Source organism: Schistocerca serialis, unplaced genomic scaffold, assembly GCF_023864345.2.
Source record: "Schistocerca serialis cubense isolate TAMUIC-IGC-003099 unplaced genomic scaffold, iqSchSeri2.2 HiC_scaffold_960, whole genome shotgun sequence".
Lineage (NCBI taxonomy): Eukaryota > Metazoa > Arthropoda > Insecta > Orthoptera > Acrididae > Schistocerca > Schistocerca serialis.
Genome location: NW_026048585.1, coordinates 1 through 7,500, shown reverse-complemented (window position 1 = coordinate 7,500; position 7,500 = coordinate 1). Strand labels below are relative to the sequence as shown.

Genomic DNA, 7,500 nt, shown 5'->3' with positions numbered 1-7,500 from the left:
GCGAGCTTATGACTCGCGCTTACTGGGAATTCCTCGTTCATGGGGAACAATTGCAAGCCCCAATCCCTAGCACGAAGGAGGTTCAGCGGGTTACCCCGACCTTTCGGCCTAGGAAGACACGCTGATTCCTTCAGTGTAGCGCGCGTGCGGCCCAGAACATCTAAGGGCATCACAGACCTGTTATTGCTCAATCTCGTGCGGCTAGAAGCCGCCTGTCCCTCTAAGAAGAAAAGTAATCGCTGACAGCACGAAGGATGTCACGCGACTAGTTAGCAGGCTAGAGTCTCGTTCGTTATCGGAATTAACCAGACAAATCGCTCCACCAACTAAGAACGGCCATGCACCACCACCCACCGAATCAAGAAAGAGCTATCAATCTGTCAATCCTTCCGGTGTCCGGGCCTGGTGAGGTTTCCCGTGTTGAGTCAAATTAAGCCGCAGGCTCCACTCCTGGTGGTGCCCTTCCGTCAATTCCTTTAAGTTTCAGCTTTGCAACCATACTTCCCCCGGAACCCAAAAGCTTTGGTTTCCCGGAGGCTGCCCGCCGAGTCATCGGAGGAACTGCGGCGGATCGCTGGCTGGCATCGTTTATGGTTAGAACTAGGGCGGTATCTGATCGCCTTCGAACCTCTAACTTTCGTTCTTGATTAATGAAAACATACTTGGCAAATGCTTTCGCTTCTGTTCGTCTTGCGACGATCCAAGAATTTCACCTCTAACGTCGCAATACGAATGCCCCCGCCTGTCCCTATTAATCATTACCTCGGGTTCCGAAAACCAACAAAATAGAACCGAGGTCCTATTCCATTATTCCATGCACACAGTATTCAGGCGGGCTTGCCTGCTTTAAGCACTCTAATTTGTTCAAAGTAAACGTGCCGGCCCACCGAGACACTCACTCAAGAGCACCCTGGTAGGATTGCAACGGGGTCCGCCTCGGGACGCACGAGCACGCACGAGGCGCGTCGCACGCCTTCAGCTCGCCCCACCGGCAGGACGTCCCACGATACATGCCAGTTAAACACCGACGGGCGGTGAACCAACAGCGTGGGACACAAATCCAACTACGAGCTTTTTAACCGCAACAACTTTAATATACGCTATTGGAGCTGGAATTACCGCGGCTGCTGGCACCAGACTTGCCCTCCAATAGATACTCGTTAAAGGATTTAAAGTGTACTCATTCCGATTACGGGGCCTCGGATGAGTCCCGTATCGTTATTTTTCGTCACTACCTCCCCGTGCCGGGAGTGGGTAATTTGCGCGCCTGCTGCCTTCCTTGGATGTGGTAGCCGTTTCTCAGGCTCCCTCTCCGGAATCGAACCCTGATTCCCCGTTACCCGTTACAACCATGGTAGGCGCAGAACCTACCATCGACAGTTGATAAGGCAGACATTTGAAAGATGCGTCGCCGGTACGAGGACCGTGCGATCAGCCCAAAGTTATTCAGAGTCACCAAGGCAAACGGACCGGACGAGCCGACCGATTGGTTTTGATCTAATAAAAGCGTCCCTTCCATCTCTGGTCGGGACTCTGTTTGCATGTATTAGCTCTAGAATTACCACAGTTATCCAAGTAACGTGGGTACGATCTAAGGAACCATAACTGATTTAATGAGCCATTCGCGGTTTCACCTTAATGCGGCTTGTACTGAGACATGCATGGCTTAATCTTTGAGACAAGCATATGACTACTGGCAGGATCAACCAGGGAGCTGCGTCAACTAGAGCTGAGCAGCCGGCCGCCCGGGAGTGTGTCCCGGGGGCCCGCGCGAACACGCAAGCGTCCGCTCAATTATTCTGCAAACAGGAGGAGGCTGAGCTCCCCTGCACCATACACCTCGAAACCCTCTCAGGTCCCGGCGGCGCGCAGCGCCGTCCTAAGTACTTGGTCGGGTTCGAGAGAGGCGCAATCGCCCGGGGTTTGGCGAGTAGACGCTTTAGGTGCGACCACCCGTGCTCCCAACTGAGCTTGCCGCTGCCGACAGAGGCCCGGGAGCGTGCTGTCGTGGCATTGCCGGCGGGAGACAACACGCGCCACCTACGGTGACCGGCAGCTCCAACGCCAGCGCCACAGAAGGACAAAAGCCCCACTTGGGTGCCGAAGCGAACTCTCCCAGCACAGCGCACGCGCCAACACGTCCGCACAGCTGCGATACAAACCACCTGCGAGAACCGCAGAGGCGACCGAGCAGCAGACGGCGTCGCGGCGCCGAGCGCCGGGCGGCGGCGCATCCTCAGCGCACACAGTCCTCAATCGGACCAGCACACTGCAGATGTCCACCGCGCTTCGCACCGGGCCCGCGAGGACCTACTTTGGCCGCACGGCGCCGCGTGCAGGGTGCGCCGGCGCGCAGCTGCGCCGCCTGCCGCCTCCGTCGGCCGGCGCGCCTGCCACTGGCCGCCCCCACCAGCCGGCTGTAGCGCGTGCGCCCACGCACCGCGCGGCCAGCACGCCGGGAGGCCCCCCCTCACCGGCCGGGGACGGTCCCACCCAGCCACCGCCGCGTATCGCTTCACACCCAGATGCCATTCACGTTCGTGGGCATGGTGGGTATCGCTGGAACAACCGGTTGGTAGCTCAACCGATCGTCGCCATCACTGATTCACCTCTAGCGAGAACAACCGCACCACAACGGTTTACCAGTTGTTCATTTGCGTAACGTCACCAGCAAACGTAGGCGTCCATCGCCATTTGCAAATTCAACGATTGTTGCATGCCTGTGTCAGGTGTCACGACACACTATGTCTGCCCACATACACGCAACAACATGTGCACGCTTCGCGAACACGTGGAAGGTGGCCCCCGTACGTATGCGATGTCCATTGCGCGAACGACTGTCAACCGGCCTCTGTCGCATGTCGCAGATGTGGAACGCAGTGCACCATGCTATCACGGTGTGTGAGAAGAGACGACTACGTCTGACAACACGCGCCACTACATCAACAGACGGCTCATGCTGATCGCCATCCAGGGCATACCACACTGCAATCCAGCTCTTATAGGGAGACGACACGTAGCTGAGTGCACAACATTTGGACCGCATGGTTCGCCGTTGTTGGCGCAGTCGTTGTACGGTCACATGTACCACGATGTATCATTCAGTACATGAGGACCAATGTGCAGTACAGTGTGTGATTTGGACGTACAACATCAGCGGACAGTTGACACAGGCCGTACCACAGCGTAGGCTAAGTGCTTCGCCATGCGAATGCCAATGAACAACTGCAAATGCCAATGAACAACTGCAAAGGGCATTGAGCATGTACGTCCTGCTGCCATCCACATTACAGTGTATAGCTGCAAGGTGTTTAACATGAAGCGATACACTGGGGACCGGGCAGTGCGAGTAGCAAACTATATTGCGGGGGTTGCAGTTAGGCAACACTACACTAATTTAACGCGTCGTATGACAATTACAGAGCAGGTTAAGGCCCAACGTGTGTTGGGTTAAGGCCCAACGTGTGTTGGGTTAAGGCCCAACGTGTGTTGGGTTAAGGCCCAACGTGTGTTGGGTTAAGGCCCAACGTGTGTTGGGTTAAGGCCCAACGTGTGTTGGGTTAAGGCCCAACGTGTGTTGGGTTAAGGCCCAACGTGTGTTGGGTTAAGGCCCAACGTGTGTTGGGTTAAGGCCCAACGTGTGTTGGGTTAAGGCCCAACGTGTGTTGGGTTAAGGCCCAACGTGTGTTGGGTTAAGGCCCAACGTGTGTTGGGTTAAGGCCCAACGTGTGTTGGGTTAAGGCCCAACGTGTGTTGGGTTAAGGCCCAACGTGTGTTGGGTTAAGGCCCAACGTGTGTTGGGTTAAGGCCCAACGTGTGTTGGGTTAAGGCCCAACGTGTGTTGGGTTAAGGCCCAACATAGGTTGGGTTAAGGCCCAACATAGGTTGGGTTAAGGCCCAACATAGGTTGGGTTAAGGCGCAACATAGGTTGGGTTAAGGCGCAACATAGGTTGGGTTAAGGCGCAACATAGGTTGGGTTAAGGCGCAACATAGGTTGGGTTAAGGCGCAACATAGGTTGGGTTAAGGCGCAACATAGGTTGGGTTAAGGCGCAACATAGGTTGGGTTAAGGCCCAACATAGGTTGGGTTAAGGCGCAACATAGGTTGGGTTAAGGCGCAACATAGGTTGGGTTAAGGCGCAACATAGGTTGGGTTAAGGCGCAACATAGGTTGGGTTAAGGCGCAACATAGGTTGGGTTAAGGCGCAACATAGGTTGGGTTAAGGCGCAACATAGGTTAGGTTAAGGCGCAACATAGGTTAGGTTAAGGCGCAACATAGGTTAGGTTAAGGCGCAACATAGGTTAGGTTAAGGCGCAACATAGGTTAGGTTAAGGCGCAACATAGGTTAGGTTAAGGCGCAACATAGGTTAGGTTAAGGCGCAACATAGGTTAGGTTAAGGCGCAACATAGGTTAGGTTAAGGCGCAACATAGGTTAGGTTAAGGCGCAACATAGGTTAGGTTAAGGCGCAACATAGGTTAGGTTAAGGCGCAACATAGGTTAGGTTAAGGCGCAACATAGGTTAGGTTAAGGCGCAACATAGGTTAGGTTAAGGCGCAACATAGGTTAGGTTAAGGCGCAACATAGGTTAGGTTAAGGCGCAACATAGGTTAGGTTAAGGCGCAACATAGGTTAGGTTAAGGCGCAACATAGGTTAGGTTAAGGCGCAACATAGGTTAGGTTAAGGCGCAACATAGGTTAGGTTAAGGCGCAACATAGGTTAGGTTAAGGCGCAACATAGGTTAGGTTGAGGCGCAACATAGGTTAGGTTGAGGTACCGTATAGGTTAGGTTAAGGTACAGTATAGTTTAGGTTAAGGTACAGTATAGTTTAGGTTAAGGTACAGTATAGTTTAGGTTAAGGTACAGTATAGTTTAGGTTAAGGTACAGTATAGTTTAGGTTAAGGTACAGTATAGTTTAGGTTAAGGTACAGTATAGTTTAGGTTAAGGTACACATTGTTGTATGGAAAGGTGTAATGGGGGGGGGGGGGGGGGGCGGCCGGTCGGTTTGTTGATTGTGATTATAGTAAGTGGATGCCTGCGGCATCATCTGATTTGCCACGTCAGGATGCACCTTTGGCTCATGACAGGCGGCGCTCCGATTCCATGCTTGTGGCAGACCTGTGTCTTTCATTCCTGCCATTGTTTGTGTGCTGTGAGAGGAGGCAGTATTGTGATGTTGGGTGCACCCCTGTGTAGGACATGTGTGGGTGTTGGTGGCTTAGCTGAGCAATGGTGGTTGTCGGGGGGGTGGGATATTCCGTTTTCTGAGTGGACCTCCCAGTCTGGTTATGACAGTGTGGATTGTCTCATGTGGCGGAGAGGATGCACTGGGTGTTGTTCCATGCTGGTGCTTACATATTGTCTGTGTGCGTGTTACAGGCGGAGAGTAGTGCGTGATAAGAGTGTGTGGCTGCCGTGTGGTTGTGATTGTGAGCAGAGTCTTTCAGCATGTATACGGACAGTTGTATATATTATCTGTATTCTGATGGGTCTATGTATTACTAATCAGCGCCGTGTATACGTTTAATCCGGTTCCAGTCGAAACTGTTGTATCTCTGTACATTAGTGACACGGCGAGCGCGCTATGTAGCTACTCGTCTCGGCAGCTTCCACCGGTGTATGGCAAATGATTATAAGCAATGAGTCGAGTCGTCAATACCGATAGTGTGACGTCACATGTCTGGGGTGGGGGACGCTGCGCCCTTCCGGTGGGTCATGGCCTAGAAAGACGCTCCCCACGCAGGGGGGCTTGGACTGTCATAAACTCTTCCGAGTAATATACTTGCCGTACGTTTTTGCGACTGCGAGTGCAACGCCCACCGGTACCGACATGGATGGAGCGCCTCCTAGCTGACCGCTCAGCATCGGCATTCGTACAGAGAGCAACGCGATCGCGTCTCTAGCTCGTAACTGGTACAGCTCGCAGCTCATGTATAGGGACAGCGGGAATGTCGCATATTGGACATAACTCTTCATGAAACGCAAGTTATAGGGGTGGATTGCACATTGCGACTGCGGGAAAAGTCCGCCGTTCATCCGCTGGAGTTGCGAGTTGGGCGGTTAGGGTGGGGCGCCGGTGGAGTGATTGCCGGTCGACGATTTCGTGCGGCAGAGGCGCTGGCGTTGGGGTGCTGTGGTCGACAGAGGACGCAGGCTTTGTGGGTGGGGTCGAAAGATGGGCACTGTGGGCCCATCGCTGTCTTAGTCGGCTTGGCGTCTCATAGATGGCGGTATCGTCGTTGCAGGACGTCATGCCGCGGGAGACCTACAGATGGCGCTGTGTTTTGTGGTGCGCTCGACATGGCGGACGTAGTGTTGTCAGATTCGCATAGATGGAGGTATTGCATGTGGTTTCGCCGTATTTTCATAGATGGCGATACTGTTTTGCCGGCATGGTTGGCGTAGTTCCGTCGGATCCCTGTAGATGGAGGTGCCGTTTCTGGGCTGGATGTCAATGTCGTTGCGTCACATTCGCATAGATGGCGGCATCGTCGTAATACCTCGCCCACTACGGACTTATCACCACCCACACTAGCCGCCCCGGGGACTTGCCAACGACACACCCTATCCCAAGTCTATTTTCTTGCGGAGCATCATGTGTTATTATATTTTATTTCACATCCATAGTGGAGTGGTATTGTAGGTCACCGTACTGCGGTGGACGCTGTGTTACCACGGGACGGCGAAAACGTACCGTCGACCGCCGGGCACCGCCCGACACCCGCCCGACGACGCCGCCTCCGCGCGGCGCGCCGGCCGGTGGGCCGACATCGACCGTCCGGCACCCATCGCGGCACCCATCGCCGGTCGCCAAAGCGATACGCTGTAGCGCGGCAGGACACAAGGCGCCCGGCCGGCGCCGCCTCCCCCGCCGCGCGCACGGAGGCGGCACCCATCGCAGCGCCCGCGCAGGCGGCAAGGGGCCCGCCAACCGATACGCCGCCGTCCGCCGCACCCAATGCAGCGCCCTGGGTGCGGCGCGCCCGGCCAGACCGATACGCCGTACAGAGGCAAGAAGCAAAAGCAGCCCACACGTGCCCCTGTTGGCGGCCAGCCCCTGGGGGTCTCGTCTCGCGACAAGACGAATCCCCCAAGCTAGGGCTGAGTCTCAACAGATCGCAGCGTGGCAACTGCTCTACCGAGTACAACACCCCGCCCGGTACCTAAGTCGTCTACAGACGATTCCGAGTCCCGACATCGAACTATAGACACCCATGGTCGACCGGTAGGGGCAGGGCGGCGCCGGGAACAGATCCCAGACAGCGCCGCCCGAGTGCCCCGTCCGGCAAACAAGTTGGGCCCGTACGGCGCGGCGCCACGTGGGTCGACCGCGCCTAGTAAAGTCACGTATTTTCGAGCCTTTCGACCCTCGGGACTCCTTAGCGATATCGTTGCCACAATGGCTAGACGGGATTTCGGCCTTAGAGGCGTTCAGGCTTAATCCCACGGATGGTAGCTTCGCACCACCGGCCGCTCGGCCGAGTGCGTGAACCAA

General features: G+C 55.2%; 1 non-coding gene across 1 annotated transcript in view; it reads right to left on the bottom strand.

The window, feature by feature from the left end:
• LOC126453764 (small subunit ribosomal RNA) overlaps positions 1–1,713 on the bottom strand; it is a 1,910-nt gene extending 197 nt beyond the window's left edge. Inside the window, exon 1 of the ribosomal RNA XR_007585048.1 lies at positions 1–1,713. This exon is cut by the window's left edge and continues 197 nt beyond it. This is a non-coding gene — a ribosomal RNA (small subunit ribosomal RNA).
• Positions 1,714–7,500: the final 5,787 nt, after the last annotated feature.